This window comes from Pelodiscus sinensis, chromosome 4, assembly GCF_052426305.1.
Source record: "Pelodiscus sinensis isolate ZL-2025 chromosome 4, ASM5242630v1, whole genome shotgun sequence".
NCBI classification, from domain to species: Eukaryota; Metazoa; Chordata; order Testudines; family Trionychidae; genus Pelodiscus; species Pelodiscus sinensis.
The window spans coordinates 96,317,568-96,334,221 of NC_143055.1; the positions used below are offsets into that span (position 1 = coordinate 96,317,568).

The following is a 16,654-nucleotide window of genomic DNA, read 5'->3' on the forward strand; positions in this document are numbered from 1 at the left end:
TCAGAAGATTAGCATTTTTACAGTCCTCTGAAATTTACCCAGTATTCAAAGATTTATTGAAAATCAACATCAGCAATCAAGTGAGTCGTTTGGCCCATCTCTTTTCAAACTCTTCGATGCAAATTATCTGGACCTGCTGATTTTAAAATGTCTACCATTAGTAGTTGCTATTTCACATTTTCCTAAATTAGTATAAGAAAGAATAGTGTTTCATCATCATATATGGCTTTTCCAGAACAAAAATATTTATTGAACTACTACATTTTCTACATTATTATGGACAAATCCACTCTTTTTAGTGGCCCTTGCTTTTGTTTCTAATATATGTAAAAATGTTATTTTCATTAACTGCATAGATTTCTTCAGGTGATCTGTTATTTTCATTGTAAATTTTCTATTATTCATAGCTTCTGATTACATTCATTACTATAGATGTCTCCTTTCTTCCACTTGTTCTATTATATTATAGCAGCACTTGCCTCTAAGCCTTGGTTGGTTTGTTTGTTTTTAAACCAGTACAAATTTCTTTCTTGAATATGGGGTTGTGACTATTTGGTCATCTAGTAAAATGTTCTTAAACAATTTCCAATAATATATTTCATGTTTTTCTGTTTAAATTCTTTCTGCCAACCAATTTGAGTCATAATTGTTTTCAGCTTTGTGAAATTGAGCTTTTTAAAGCACCAAGGATTACTACTTTGGACTTGATTCTATTTACATGTAACAAATGTGATAAAGTTGCAATCACTTGTGCCTAAATTCCCACTAATTTTTAGGTCTTTGATCAGTCCAGTCATAGAAGTCATCCCTCCAGGTTTCCAGAATATGAAATATATTGAATTTATGCTCATAAATGAACAGTTCAATTTCTTCGTTACTTTAGCTATTAACATTTGTGTATGGGCAAATCAATAATTTCTTCTTTTCACGTCCTTTAGTTTCATACCTTTTCTTTTTAGGTATTTCAAGTTTGTGCTAAGTGAATGCTCATTTGTTCTCTCTTTTCACCCTCCCATTCTGTTATTAATTTGGTGCCTTCCTGACTGCTCTAGCCAGCCTGTCTCTGAAAAGATTAGTTCTCCTTTTGCTGAAATGGAGGCCATCCAAACTATGCAGACCTCTTGCCCCCTAGAAAATGTCCAATGTTTCATAAAACCAAAGCTCTTTATATTATCCTAGTCAGTTGTTCACTTTAACAGTTTTCTACTTTCTATCTTCCTTTACTTTTGGGGCAGGAAGAATCTCTGAGAAGATCACTTAGACCTGTTGTGGACAATAAAAAAACATCAGCCAGCCAGTGTTAGTGTCTGGCGGGCTGCCATTGCTATATTTTCCTGTGACTTCAGAGGTATCAGGCAATTGCAGCTCTCGTTGGCTGCGGATTGGCCTTCATGGCCAATTGGAGTGGCGAGAAACAGTGTGGACCAGGACACTGTTTCCTGCTGCTCCCATTGGCCACGAATGGTGATCCATGGCCAATGAGAGCTGTGATCGCTTGATACCTGTGGAGGCACAGGTAAATAAAGAAGTGGGGACCTGCCAGTGACTAACTCTGTAGACCAGATCCAGTCTGTGGGCTGGAATTTGCCCACCCTAACTTTGACTCGCTTTAGCACCCTTCTAAGTTCCCAGAAATAATATAATATATAATTTCCCCTCTCATCTTTTCCAGCTGTGTGTGGATTTTTTTCCATTTGTGTGTGGAATAATTTGTATGTGTGCCAAGGCATGTGCATGTGCACTACTAGTAGAAACAAAAACCTACCTGTGGGTGCTCTGCTTATCATGTGGGAGGCATTTGAATCTCCCCTGAGTGGCTGCACAAGTGCCCAGTTTACAGGGAAAACTGGTATATAATCTGTTAGATGTTCTCTGTACACATAGCATAAATCAGGGAGTTAATGATTATGGTTACTGAAATGGTATTCAAAAATATGACATTTTCAGATGACCAGCAGTACATTGAAATAGCATTATTTGCTATAGACCGATAATTTTTCAGATACACTCTAATACAGTTCTTGATAATGTATGTTTAAGATTTCTTTTTAGTATCACACTTAGTACCTAAGGAAAAGATGTATGGGGTCTTGCATCATACCATGAGCCCTGCTGGTTATTCAGAAGAAAAGTCAGCAGGGCCCTAGGAGAACTAGGTAGGTGTCTTTCATTGCACAGTAGCTTGAGAGTAGAATATTCATTTAAAATACATCTCTTCTTCCCTTACAACTATAATTCCTGATTTGCTGCATTCCAGAAGATATGGTATGTTTTGTGAGAGCTTTGTCTTTATTATTATTAGTTCTAAAATACAGCTCAACACAGAGCTGAATTTATAGAGTCATAACCACTTTAATGTGGTTGTAGAAAATTGTATCTTTAGAAGGGAATAACTTTTAATAACAAAAGTGGAAGAATAAACTTTCTGATATGACTACAAGTTGTTAAGCAATCTGCTACAATGGCATGATGCCTGCTCATAAAATAGCATGCCATTTTTAAGATGGCAGAAGCACAATTAAATAAAATCTTTTAAAGCACAGTTTTCAGAATGTCTAATGTGACGTTTTATGGAACAGGAATAAAAATCCCTCCAATTACTCTGAACCAAACTTCTTACAGATTACAAAGGCAGCAGTCATTTTAGCTGCCTCCAATCTGAGTTAACTACCAGAGGATAAGCCAGAACCAAATGTAGATTTAGTGTTTCATTTGTCCGACCAGCTTCCATCTTCCAACCTGTAAGTAGCGATTGGAAGTAAATAAAGCATGCTTAGAACATAGCCTTTTCCCACCCCATCCCTATTTTGTATGTTACCTTTCAGAAGTTAATTGTTTGGGTTGAGACAGAATGTTCAATAGGGCCTGATCCAAAGCTCACTGACTTAGAAAGACTTCTGATCCCTTTTGGGCTTTAAATCAACTCTTTTAAGTTTAACATTTAGGGTGAGTCTAGACTACAAAGTTTTTTGCAGAAAAACAGTAGTTTTTCCAAAAAAACCTTCACTTATATCTACGCTGCTATTGCATTCTTTCGAAAGAAAATCGAAAGAAAGCCGGGGTTTTTCCAACATTCTACGAGGCAGAACGCTTTCAAAAGAGCACTTTCAAAAAGAGGCATGTGTGGACGTGGAAGAAGGAATTTTTTTGAAAGAGGCCTCCAGGAAATAGCACCGGTGCCCTAGTGGCCACTTGGTCTGTAGTAATCACAGCTTAAATGTGAGATAATGTCCATTCAGAGTGGATGCTCTCTTTCAAAAAAGAAGATCACTTTTTCAATCCGCTTTTGCTGTGTGGATGCTCTCTTTTGAAAGAAGTTTTTTTTGGAAGATCTCTTCCAAAAAAGCTTCTTTCAAAAGAAGCCTGCAGTCTAGACATACCCTTAGAGAGCCAGATTTATATCAACAGATGACTGTTAACTTCTGTGGGCAGAATACCTTTGACCTCAGTGCTCTAGTGGGGCCAAAGTACTCAGGTTAAGAACAACAAAAGCATACCTCAGCCTTCCCCCCGTCCATCTTTAAAAAGAAAAAGTATGAGCAGCAAGAGCTTTATAGAACTTACAGCCATGAGATGGCTGGTAAGGACCTCTTGGTGTAAGTGGGGTAAAGAGGGAAAAACTGGTTCCTCTAATCTATTTTTGCACTTTGGTGATGTGGGAGTATAAATTATGGCAGAAATTGTCTCGGTGGCTGAATCCCCAATTATTTATATTATGGGCCATGCAGGAGGTTAATTCTTTGTATTGTGGAATAGTTTAGCTATGAGGATCGACTTCATCTCCAGAAAGGCATCTGTATGTAAAGGGAGTGGCACTCTGCTGATGCTCAATAACGCTCAATTTCAAACTTTCCTATCATTTGAGATTGCAGGATTCTGTAGATATTAGTTTAGATTCCGAGATCTTGACCTGATGCAAGTAACTAGAGAATTTTTGTCGCTAAATGAATCATGGAGAGTTTTTAGATCTACAATCATATTAATACTATTAGATCTTGTTAACCTTGGTATTTTACTTGGGTTTATCTGTATAGAATGCTTGAGACCGAAAACTCAAATCATTGCATTGGTGTACCCACGGAAGTACGTGCATGTGTGTGGAATGCTTCCATAAGCAAAGAAAAACTTATTTGTGTTCATAACTCTGAAAGGCAGAATTTCCTGGGGTGTTAAAAAATGATGACGGCCTTAGGCCTGAGCAGGATGAATATTAAGTTATTTGTTAAAAAGTTACATGAAGATATCTATGGTGGTTAATATGAATCTTATCACTTCTCTGAAGAAGAGAGAAGACTTATACTCATAAATCAAGAATGCACACGTCTGCTCCCTTTGTGAAACAGCTTTTGTGTGTGTGTGTGTGTGTGTGTGTGCGCGCGCGTGTGTGTGCGCGCGTGTGTGTGTGTTCCATACAGGCCGTGTAAACCCTTTCTTACAAAGGACTGGTCATTCCTAAGGATATGATCCAGGTCCAGATCATCCTTTCCTGTAATAAAACCCTTCTTGGGATGAAGCTCAGGGGAAGAAATCCCCATCAGGATGTCCTTGCCTTCACAGTCACCATTCTTGCATTTTGCACAGATGCTTGTACTTTGAGGAGAGGTCTCTATAGGAGACCACCCCATGTGCAGATCCTGGGGGGCAGGAGGGGAGCAAAATCTATGCACCTCCTGCAACTAGCTGAACACTCTGAAATATCATAGACACCAGGTTCAAGAGTTTTTGTAAAGCCTAGCAGAAGCCAAGAAATAAAACTCTAGGATAATGCTTCTAAGCTTTTACCTCTGTAGACACCTCAAGGTCAAAAGCTGAAAAACTACTGCTATAAGGGAGTCATTGTTTTATTATTTTGACTAGCACACTACAGACTACATACAAAAATAGAAATTGTGAAGTATCTGCCAATGTTTCTTGTTGAAATGACTCCCCTTGAAAGAAAATGTTTGGTTGGCTATAAAAACATTACCTGATTAGGTAGTAATTTGGTGAAAAACATCTGGAAAGTAAATGAGAATCTTTGAGATCGATATCAGTTTGCAAGAAGTGTGGATGCCATCAATTTTACTGAATGGTGGGAGTTGAGAACCTCAAAGAGGAAGAAAGATTAATTATGGTGGAAATAAACCAGCTCAGGAAAAATCATAAAAGTGTCACGAGTTAGGGCTGATCAAAACCATGCTGATGAGAATATTGGCAAAAGAAAAGAAAAAGCAAGATTTATAGTGTCTATCAAGCAACTGGGTTTGTACTCTTTCATTTAGCTTTCCATGGGTTGAGAATTATTGGAATAAAACATTTACTTACTATGCAGAAACAGAGGGAGCCTACAGTCACTAGGCTGATTATGTCATGTACATAGTCAAGAGAAAAGAAACATCAAATGTTTTACCGGACAGCATAGCTTATTGGAATGGATTATATGACTGAGTGCTGTTATCATTGAGCATTGACAGAGAACTACTGTTATGGAACACCAAACATGACATCAGTTGGTGATCAGATTCAAAGAGTAACTATATATCCTAAAGGTATGTCCAACATAAATCCTGGGAAACTAATCTCTCAATGTAGCGTGTAGGCACCAATCTGATTATTATCATATCACGATAGGAAAAAACATTTATAAGTAGCCAATTTCACTAAAAAAGATGAGCTCTCATGACTAAATCTCTCTGAGGCATTGTCATGATTAGTGCTTCAAAGAAGTTCAATTTTAAAAAGGTCAACATCACTGAATATTTCCATTGTAATGCAGTCTCCACCCCATGTAGGACTGGAAGGGGTAAAATGACCAAGTAGGCCTTTTATCCAGAGTCCTGCATGGAAACAAATATCTACCCATGGGAGCAGATATCCACATAGGGACATCCGTATCTACTGATCCTCAGGGCTCTACTACCAAGAGATGCTGGAGCCAATAGAGAGGAGCATAGTCCCATTGCTCCCAAGATCCAATGCCCCATGTGGACAGCTCCTTCTAGAAGTGTGGCTGTACCCACCCAGCCCCGCCGCCAGCAGTGCTGTATGATCTCAGGTAGAAATAGTGCTAAGGGGGATGGTACATTTGCACTGCTTTGAGGAGCTCTACCTGTGGAGTGCTAGCTGCCGAGAGTGATAAGACCATACTCCTTTCCATTGGCTGCAGAATTCTTGGGATTAGAGCCCTGTGGGTCAACAGATACCAGTGTCTATCTGTGGATACGTGCATCTGCGGGTAGACATTGGTATCTGCGCAGGGCTCTACATTTAACTACACAGGGTGCATCTGGAAGGCACTCCAAGAAGCAGAAATTGACACCAAGCAGGTTCTGCTGGGAAGGTGAGGCCTATAAAGCCAAGAAGATGAGGCCTATAAAGGTGAGGCCTATAAAGCCAAGAAGCTGGCAACAGACAACTGCCACTGTTAGGAAACAGCAGTATTTCCTTGAGAAGAGGGATGGGAGTTGGGATCTGGTACACATAGAGAGGAGAAGAGCCAGAGTAATAGGAAGCAATCCAGGGAAGGATTGGTGAGGACTGCGAGGAAAAAGCCCAGAACTGCTGAATTAAAGGATTGTGAACTGGCACTTGGAGTAGAGGTTGGGCCCAGGTTCTCCTACTAGCCACTGAAGAAGTGGCCCTAGAGGTACTGCATGGAAACACTGCCTAGGACTCTGAAAGAAAGACTTTGATATATCCCAGAAGGGGCAAACACAAATAGTGACCTAGCTGAAGGTTCCTATCATGAAAAAGACATTGCTGTTCATGGGACAAGAGGAATTGCATACATGGTGTGATGGTGTTGGGGGTATTGTATTTGAGAGCTCATCCCCAAAGGACCAGGAGGAGGCACCAGACTAGAGATAAGTAATGCAGTCTGTGACATTCACTGCTCATTATTTGTAAAGAAACACCCATGTTATGCACTTTATCCAGTAAGGTAGGGTTTATCATTCACAAGAATAAAACTGCATGTTTTAGAGATACAAATAATTTAATATGCTATTCACTATTTTCCTTTAAATATTTTACTCCCAGAGTGAAAATATATGAGAAGACTGGAGGCCTGGAAGATTTCCAAGGCTATGTCTAGACTGGAAGCCTCTTTCAAAAGAGGCTTTTTTCAAAAGAATCTTTCGAAAAAGCCTCTTTCGAAAAAGAGCGTCTAGACTGCAACTACGTCTTTTGAGAAAGTGAGCCGCTTTTTCAAAAGAGAGCACCCAGGCAGTCTGGATGCTCTCTTTCAAAGAAGCCCAGTTTGCATTCAAGAATGCCTTTTTTCGAAAGAGCACTTTCGAAAAAAGGCATTCTTTCTCATAAAATGAGGTTTACCGAGGTCGAAAAAACCTCTGCGTTCTTTCCATTTAATTTCAAAAGAATGCGGTGGCAATGTAAATCCAGGGAAAGTTTTAAAAAAAAGGCAATTTAAAAAAAACAAACCCTGTAGTCTAGACACACCGCAAGGGAATGGTGAATAATGGAAAAATCTCTATGTAATATAAAAATTGCAATATCTTCTGTGAGGTAAATTTTTACTTAAAGCAGCACCATCAAATATTTTAGGTGTAAAATGATCTTTATAATTGTTTAACATTTTAAAAATCTTATCAATATGTTACCAAAATATTTTAAAAAATCAATGGGATTGTTAAATATGCTCAATCTTACAATATTTTTGCTAGTGTGCTCTACAGACAGTGAGTCATCAGAGGAACTTGTAAGCATAAAATAAACCTGATTTTAAGAACTGCGATACTATAACTGATGGAATCATCGAGGTTACTGCTGATAAGGAAGTAAGGTGTGTGAATTGGCTGGTGCACAAAAAACTGTGTAGAGAGAAGCCAACATCGGTCTTGCAATAACATTACACATATAAAAGAACACAAACCAAAATCCAGATGCTGTTCATGTGGCCTTATGCACAAATGGAGGTATTCAGATGGAGAAAGCTCTGAAGGTTAAAGTTCAGTTTTGATAACCATCCAATCATACCCACTTAAAAAAAAAGCTATCAGTCCTCTAGACACAAACCATCCTATCCAAGCTAGCTCCATTGCTATGTCGTATGGGCTAAAATAAGGTAGCAGCTGTGGTGAAAAGATGCTAGTGAATATAATAAAAACAATCTGTTGTAATCCAAATTTAGTATGATCAGAATCTGGGAAAAATTACGACTGAGAAGCTATTAGGGTAAGAACAAAGTCGGGTGATACAGAGAAAATAACTGATGCCAAGCTAAAAGCATATTTATCTACAGATGATTCAAATCTTAATAATGGTTCAGAAAATGGCTTTCTAAAAATGGAAACTATTACACTATTAAAATTCACATGGAAGTTAGAAAACTGTGGGGTCCCGCAGAGATCTGTTCTTGGCAATATTCTGTTTAACATTTTTATCAATGATCTGGAAGAAAACATGAAATCATCACTGACAAAGTTTGCAGATGACATACAAATTGGGGAAGGTGGTCAATAATGAGGTGGTTCCGTCACTGATGCAGAGCAATCTGGATTGCTTGGTAAGCTAAGCTAGGTGCAAGCAAACACTATGTGGTTTAATATGGCTAAAGTTAAATGTATCCCTCTAGGAACAAAGGATATAGGCCAGACTTCCAGAAGGGGGGTGGAGGGTTCCATGCTGGGAAGCAGTGATGCTGAAGAAAAGATTTGGAGGTGGATAATCAGCTGAACAAGAGCTCCCACTGTGATGCTGTGGCCAAAATAGCTATTGGTGAACCTGAGATATATAACCCAGGGAATCTCAGGTAGGAGCAGAGAGGTGAATTTATCCCTGTATTTTGCACTGGTGAGCTCACAGCTGGAATAGCATATGCAGTTCTTGTGTGTACAATTCAAGAAGGCTCTTGATAAATTGGAGGACATTCAGAGAATAATTAAATGATTAGAGAACACTCTTTAGTCTATACTGCAGTTTGAAAACCTGCAGCTGGCCTGTGTCAGCTGACTACAGGTGGCGGGGCTTGAACAAAATGGCTGTTTAACTATGTTTAAACATTTGGGTTTGGGCTGAAGCCCAGACTCTTCAGACCCTGAGAGGTGGGAGTGTCCCAGAATTCTGGCTGCAGCCTAAACCCGAGTATCTACAGCATAATTAAACAAGCCCTTAACTTGAGTCCCATGAGCCCAAGCTCAGTGGCACAGGCCAGCCAAAGTGTCTAATTGTAGTGTAGACATACACATAAAGATACCAAGAGCTCAATTGATTTAGCTTAACAAAGAAGGGGTTAAGGTATGACTTGATTATAGTTTTTAAGTACCTACCTAGGGAATGAATATTTGGGCTATTCAGTGTGTCATAGACAGGTATAACATAACCCAATGGCTGGAAGTGGAAATCTAGATATATTCAGCCTGAAGATAAGGCATTCCTTTTTCAGTGTGATGGTAATTAACCACTGGGACAGTTTGGTGGTGGCACTGATGGCTGATTCTCTATTTCCACCTATTTTTATATAGTTTTTATTTTTGATTTTTTTCCAACAAAAAAATGCTATGGGAACAATTTTGGGGAATATTTATCAGCTGTGTAATACAGGAACTCAAACTAGATGATCACAGCGGTCCCTTCTGAACTTGAAATCTACACAAGTACAACTTTTATACTCCATTGATTGATCTGTATGGTGAAATCATTTAACAAAAATCCACCAGAAAAGTTATGCGGGGGGAGGGACCATAGAGGAAAGATAGAAAGTGAGAAAACAAACCCACAAAGAATAATAGATACATATGATTTAAACAATAAAATATAACAAAAAAATAATGGAAAACTCCCATGATCTTAGGAAAAAATATTCTTTTAACACAAAATAGCCTTTTTGTTACAGACTTATTGAAGTTAAACAATGTTTGGCTGAACTAAAGCCCTAAAAACTCATGAACTCTAAGAAGATTTGAAGTTTGAAACTGGATCTGGAGCTAAATTTTATATCTAGCTTTGTTCACTATAATGGGTCAAACCAAAATCCCAGATTCCCATACCTTTAAGATTAATATTGTTCAAAATCCCATTCTGAATTTTACTGCTCAGGCCCATTGGTGATGTACAAGAACATATCTGTCACTTTGAGCTTGCCATGTCAGGGTGAATAATTAGGCTTCAGCATATATTTAACTGAAACCTCTCTATTTTAAATGAAATGCAGCTCTTCAGTGGTTTGGAAATTTCCAGCAATAAATCATTTTAAAAAATAATGAATTATCTTGCAAATATTCAGTACACTGGGATTTTGCTGCACATCACGGTTGTTTAAAATCATTGCCATAAAATAAAACGAAAATTGATGAAAATACAAATAGCAGAAATATCCTGAATAACTGGCTTTTTAATCATCAAATTTGTTTAAAAAACTTCCTGACTTGATTGACTGTGCAGTGTTTAAGATAACAAATTCTATACATCTGAATCTTTACTCCTAACACTTCAGTAGATTTCAATAAGTGTTTTCTCACTCTGATTATAGGACTGGACTTTACAGAAATTAGAGCAAGAGCCATTATCATAATTGCACTGTATTTTGAGAATGTTTGAGTGATTGCAGTTTTCTTTGGATTTGCCCCCATTAGGAATTAGTTCTGGCCTTGATGCACCACTAGGGAACAAATTTGAATTCCTTGCATGCTCAGAATTCTCTTTAATCAGAAATCATGGGCTATATTCAGTCCTGGTGTAACCTTCCAAAGTTATTTGGTTACATTAAAGCTATGTGTGTCTCCCTAAAGCTTATTAATGTTAATGAGAATCACATGCACACAATTATAGAAAACAGAATCTCCCTCATTAAGAATAAAGCCCAGGATTATTCTTGTAAAGATGATTAGAAACCATGCATCTCTCAAACTCCAGTAAAATGAAACTTGCTTTAGAAAAAAACCTCATCTAGTCAAAACAATATACATTTTCCTTGTTACCCTGCATATTTCTCTACATTTAGAAACTTTAGTTGTCTTTCTCTTTGATATTTTCCTACGGCTCACATGCAAAACAATCATTGGGGATTTGAAACGTTTTCCATTATCTGGCTGTTGTCTGTGATGATGTATGGAAATAGAAAACATATTGAATTTTATAAGCTAAGGTAATCATGATGGACTTATGATAATAAAATCTTATTTTGATTAGCAATGGTATGGCATGAAATTCATCAGAATATTATTATATAATCAGGATTATTCTTTTCTGGGAAGGGATACATTTTCATTTTAGAACTGTATTCTACGTTTTTTTTCACCACAGAATCTGATTTGTCATAAGTAAACTACTTAGAACTGGGAAAAACTATGTCTACTTCTGAATATGGGTCCCTAAACAAAATCCAAGTTTTCTAGTTTGTTTGAAAACCTTTTTATGGAGGACAGACTAATCCTTTCTATTATATTAAAGTCTATTAGTATAGTTCCTAAGGTGTCAGTTGATCCATTTTCTACATTCATTTGGTTGACTTTTAATTGCGTTTGTAACTACTAAAAATTAAGACCTCTTTAGACAGTTAGGACTAGAAGATCCAAGAAATAGGTGAAGGAAGTGGTCTTTCTGCCTCTCATTTGGAGGCTGAAATAGTTCACTTTCCTGAAAGATCTTAGGCTAAATACATAGGTACTTTAGTAACATGATATCAGCTGTCAGCACTGACACAATAATACTGTTATGACAGTAGCACTAGATGGTGCTATTACACATAATCTTGCAAGCTGTTTTCTTTAATATGAAATCAAATTTTTAGTTTATGAAGAATTACTGTATTATTAATTTGTTAGACGTCGTCTTTTGAGAGATAGAGGCTGCGTCTAGACTTCCATGATTTTGCGCAAATATTTTAACGGAAAAGTTTTTCTGTTAAAAGTATTTGCGCAAGAGAGCGTCTATACTAGCATGTGCCTGTGCGCAAAAGATTTGCTTTTGTGCAAAAGCATCCGTGCCAGTGTAGATGCTCTCTTGTGCAAGAAAACTCCGAAGGCCATTTTAGCCATCGGGCTTTCTTGTGCAAGAAATTAACATTGCTGTCTACACTGGTCCTCTTGTGCAAGAATACTTGTGCAAGAGGGATTATCCCTGAGCAGGAGCGTCGGAATATTTGCGCAAGAACCACTGTTTTTGTACATTACAAAGTCAGTGTTCTTGCACAAATACTCGTGGCCAGTGTAGACAGGCGGCAAGGTTTTGTGAAAAAGCAGCCGCTTTTGCGCAAAATCATGCCAGTCTAGATGCAGTCAGAGAGTTTGCTTGCTGCTTAGTTGCAACATTTGGAAGCATATCTCCAGCTCTATAGCATCTTAGGAACCATGACTGGTGTATGGGCTGTGATTTATGGAATAAGGGCTTGCCTCTATGATGTTTGTCAATGCCTCTGCTCCAGGAGTGGATTATGTGTGCAAATAAAGCGAATTACACCTAGATTCTTTTTCACTGATTTTTGTCCCCTGGGAAACTGACCTACTAGGCCAAAAATTTCTGCATCTGCTAAGCAGAGGGTGGCATTAGTGTCTGAAGAAGGGGATAGTTTTAAATACAGCCTTTATAAAACTTGAACAGTAAAAGTTAGCTTTTACATCTTTGCTAGTTAAAAATAGTCAAGCTGATGGCTGAAGCTATTTCTTTTTTTAGTTTTCATTTTGGAGGGCTAGGGATCTCTCTCTCTCTCTGTATTTGTGTTCAGTTTTTTATGCTAATTTTGCTTTTTTAATTTTTGAGGCCTTGTTGGCTTTTAATTTTTTTTCTATGGAGCCCAGAGTTTATACCTCAGAGCAGGGGTTTTCAAACTCTGGGTTGCAGCATGTAAGGGCAAGCTGCTAGCTGGCTGAGAGACTCTGTTTACCTGTGCCTCTTCTGGTAAAGGTCATCGCAGCTCCTGTTGACTGCGGATCACCATTCCCAGCCAGTGGGAACTGCAGGAAGTGATGTCTGGTCCACACCACTTCCTGCAGCTCCCATCGGCCAGGAATAACGATTTGCAGCCAACGGGAGTTGCAATCACCCATACCTGCAGAGGCGCAGGTAAACAAAGGGTCTCACAGCCAACTAGCAACTTGCCCTTATAAGTTGTTACCTTGAGTTTTAAAACCTCTGTATTTTTATAAATAAAAACATATTTTATTCATTTAGATGTCAAGTTTCAGATGAGAATAACTTTCTTCATATGAATGATAAGTTATTTTAAAAGTTTAGCTATTGAAATATATTGACACTAGGCACCCTGTACTAAAAATATACATGTCATTAAAGGACCAGTAGTGCATTTTTAGTTATAGTGAATAATGCCACACTCCTTTTCTACCATCAGATATGTTTTAATATACTGTTTCCTACAAATTAAAAATCTTTTCAGTAAAGGACTTTGTTTTAAACCAGATACATGTACTTTAGATTTGTTTTTGCACCTGTAGAGCTAGATAAACTCTGAGTGTGTGTGTGTGTGTGTGTGTGTGTGGGGGGGGGTTATTGAGAGAGGGCATAAACACAGAGTTTAGCTAGCTCTACAGGTGCAAAAACAAGTCTAAAGTATATATGTGTGAGAGTGAGAGAAAAAATATGTATTTTTCTTCCATACATTAAATTATAGCTAAAATGTGTATTGGTTACAAACATGGGAACAGATAAAATAGTTACTGAAGACTATTAAGACTGAAATTCAAGTCTTAAATTAAGTCCATAGCAGATGATATTGGCATTCTATTAACAACTGCATGATTCAACACTTTTTTAATCACACGATTAATCACCATTATGTTTTTAATTGTTCGACAGCTCTAGTGCTATGCCAATATATGCACTAATGTCGTGGGGCCAGAATACATTCCAGCACTTATGCAGAAACGAAATGATGCACCCAGAACAGTGTGACCTCGCATTATACATGTGATGTCATGCTGGTGGGAGTGGGTCACTGATACTTGTATATGTTTTGTAGGTTTTACATTCATTTTAAACAGATGAGAGAAAAAGATTGAGCTATAACTTGAGCATGCTTTTGGCAAGGTCTAATGCAGAAACGTTCAATGAGTTTTGTAAGCATCCTCTAGAACCTACCTACCTTTATTGCTACACTCTCTGTCCATTCATCCAAAACTCATCTTTAGGATAAGTCTGCCTTGTTCAGACTTCATTAACTTTTTATCAAGAACAACAGAAAGGTGCCAGGCTGACTTTTTTTTCAGCAAATGCTTGAAATGGCTTCCAGATACCTTACTCTACATATACAAGGATCTTGTACTATTAGGTTTGATTTGTGCAATATCACTGAGAACAAATAAGCAAGTCCTGAAAATACTCTGATTCAGCCAGTGGCAGCACAGCAGAAGACTCGGTTACTTTGATGTCCGTGGTGGCTCTCTTTCAATACCTCATGATGTTTGCATTCCTGATAATAATCTTCAAAGTCTCAATGTTTTTGGGTCTGAGTTATCTAGGAGCACCTGCCTCCCACTTGACAACCAGGATCTTCCACATCTGTTGTGTTTCCCAGGAGGATTGGTGCTGTCTGTGGCAAGATTCATAGAATCATAGAATACTAGGACTGGAAGGGACCTCGAGAGGTCATTGAGTCCAGTCTCCTGCCTTCAAGGCAGGACCCAGTACTGTCTAGACCATCCCTGATAGACATTTATCTAACTTACTCTTAAATATCTCCAGAGATGGAGATTCCACAACCTCCCTGGGCAATTTATTCCAGTGTTTGACTACCCTGACAGTTAGGAACTATTCAGATATTTGAAAGCTAGGGACTGATCTTTCTGGTAGATGGAACATAGCAATGGGTTCCTCAAGAGATGAGAATGACTTCAAATTGCAGTATCAGGAGGTTTAGCCATAAAGCCCATTTCTTTCTCTCAGCTTTGTAGAAGTGGGATTATAAAGTTTAATCAGTGATTCAAGCTGTCACAGCCTTTCCTCCTCATTTTCCAAATTCCATTTCAGCTGCTACAAACTGTTCATCCTGGTCTAAATTCTCCGCTCAGGAGCAGTGTAACTGAGAGTATAATTTGTCAGTTTGTGTTTGGAGTGACATAGCTGGAACCCATTTCAAGCATCCACAGAAAAACCAAGCTTGGCACCTCTCCATTGTTGTTCTTAGTACAAATGTAATGAAGTCCACACTAGACTCTCTTACCCTGATGGTGGGCTTGGGATGACTGGACAGAGAGGTACAACTAATGGCTGACAGGTTCTGGAGAGCACTTACAAAAAGCCTTGAATGTTTCTGCATTAGCCCTTGCCAAAAGCATGCTAACGGCGTTAGCTAAATTATCTTTCATCTGTTCAAAACTAATGTGAAACCTGTAAAACACATAGCATAATTCTCTAGCAAGTTTATATCTAATAGAATATTAATTTGTGGGATCAGATGGTGTGCCATAATTTAGAGCTAGCTTGTTGGTTTACCGTCAGCCCCACATAGGGGTGGTATGTGTTTACACTGCCCTTGTAGCATGCCAGGGGACAAATTGTGACACAGAGAATCAGAATTCAGTCTTTGGTTTCCTCCTTGCTCCAGGAACAAAGTGATTTGTTTCTATCATGGACCATGTGATTGCCCTCAAACACCCCATTTATGCCTGCCCCATGCTTTGAGGGGGACATATATTCCTCTCCTCCTGTGTTCTATGACCAGTGTTTAGATGCAATTCACAGAAGATAGTAAGGGTTCATCTCCTTAATCCTTTGCCTGGGCACTGTAATAGAAGCTATGATTTTGCCCTTATTTGTATAACCATTAAGAATACTAGGACATAGTATGAACCAAATATTAAGAATCTCAGTGGAAATTATATATCATCTCTTTTGCAAGACTGACAAGGCATGAATGTAAAGGTGTGACTCACTACTGCAGCACTTCCTGCTGGTCACCCTGAGGCTATGTCTAGACTGCAAGCCTCTTTCGAAAGAGGCTCTTTCGAAAGATACTTTCGAAAGAGCCTCTTTCGAAAGAGAGCGTCTAGACTGCATGTTGAACTTTCGAAAAAGCGGCTTGCTTTTTCAAAAGAAAGCATCCAGTGAGTCTGGATGCTCTCTTTCGAAGAAGCCCTATTTACATTGAAGAACGCCTTCTTTCGAAAGAGGAACTTTCGAAAGAAGGCGTTCTTCCTCGTGAAATGAGGTTTACCGCCATCGAAAGAAAATCCGCGTTCTTTCGATTTAATTTTGAAAGAACGCGGCTTGAGTCTGGACGCAGGTGAGGTTTTTTCGAAAAAAGGCTACTTTTTTCGAAAAAAACCCTGAGTCTGGACACAGCCTGAGAGTTATCTTTTCAAACAGTGCACCTTTCTCTTGTGTGGTCTCACAGGCCGTCACTTGCACTCCACCTCTGGAACCCACCATGCTTTCCAGTTCGCAGCATCCTCTTTAGGGCATAACCTTCTGGCTGTTCCCCGTTCAGTTCTTTGCTGCCTTCTGGGGGACCAGCAATCCTAGTTCATGCACATGTGTTGGCAGAAAACAGCAGTTTCTAGCCTAGCCACTCTCTTCAGTGGCAGGCTGCAGTTCTTATACTGGCCACTGCCCTCAGTGGCAAATGGGACAAAAAGGAGATGTGGGAGGGAGGGGGGAGAGCTACTTCAGGTCCCGACTCAGGGACCCTGTAGGTGTCAGCTACATACTACAACTCCCTGAACCTTCTGCCATCTGTTTCCCTGGGCTACTTCCTCATAGTCCC

The 16,654-nt window shown here is 38.8% G+C and overlaps 1 long non-coding RNA gene across 1 annotated transcript in view; it reads left to right on the forward strand.

The window, feature by feature from the left end:
- LOC112547230 (uncharacterized) overlaps positions 1-16,654 on the forward strand; it is a 112,081-nt gene that overhangs the window by 34,637 nt on the left and 60,790 nt on the right. The window lies entirely within an intron of this gene.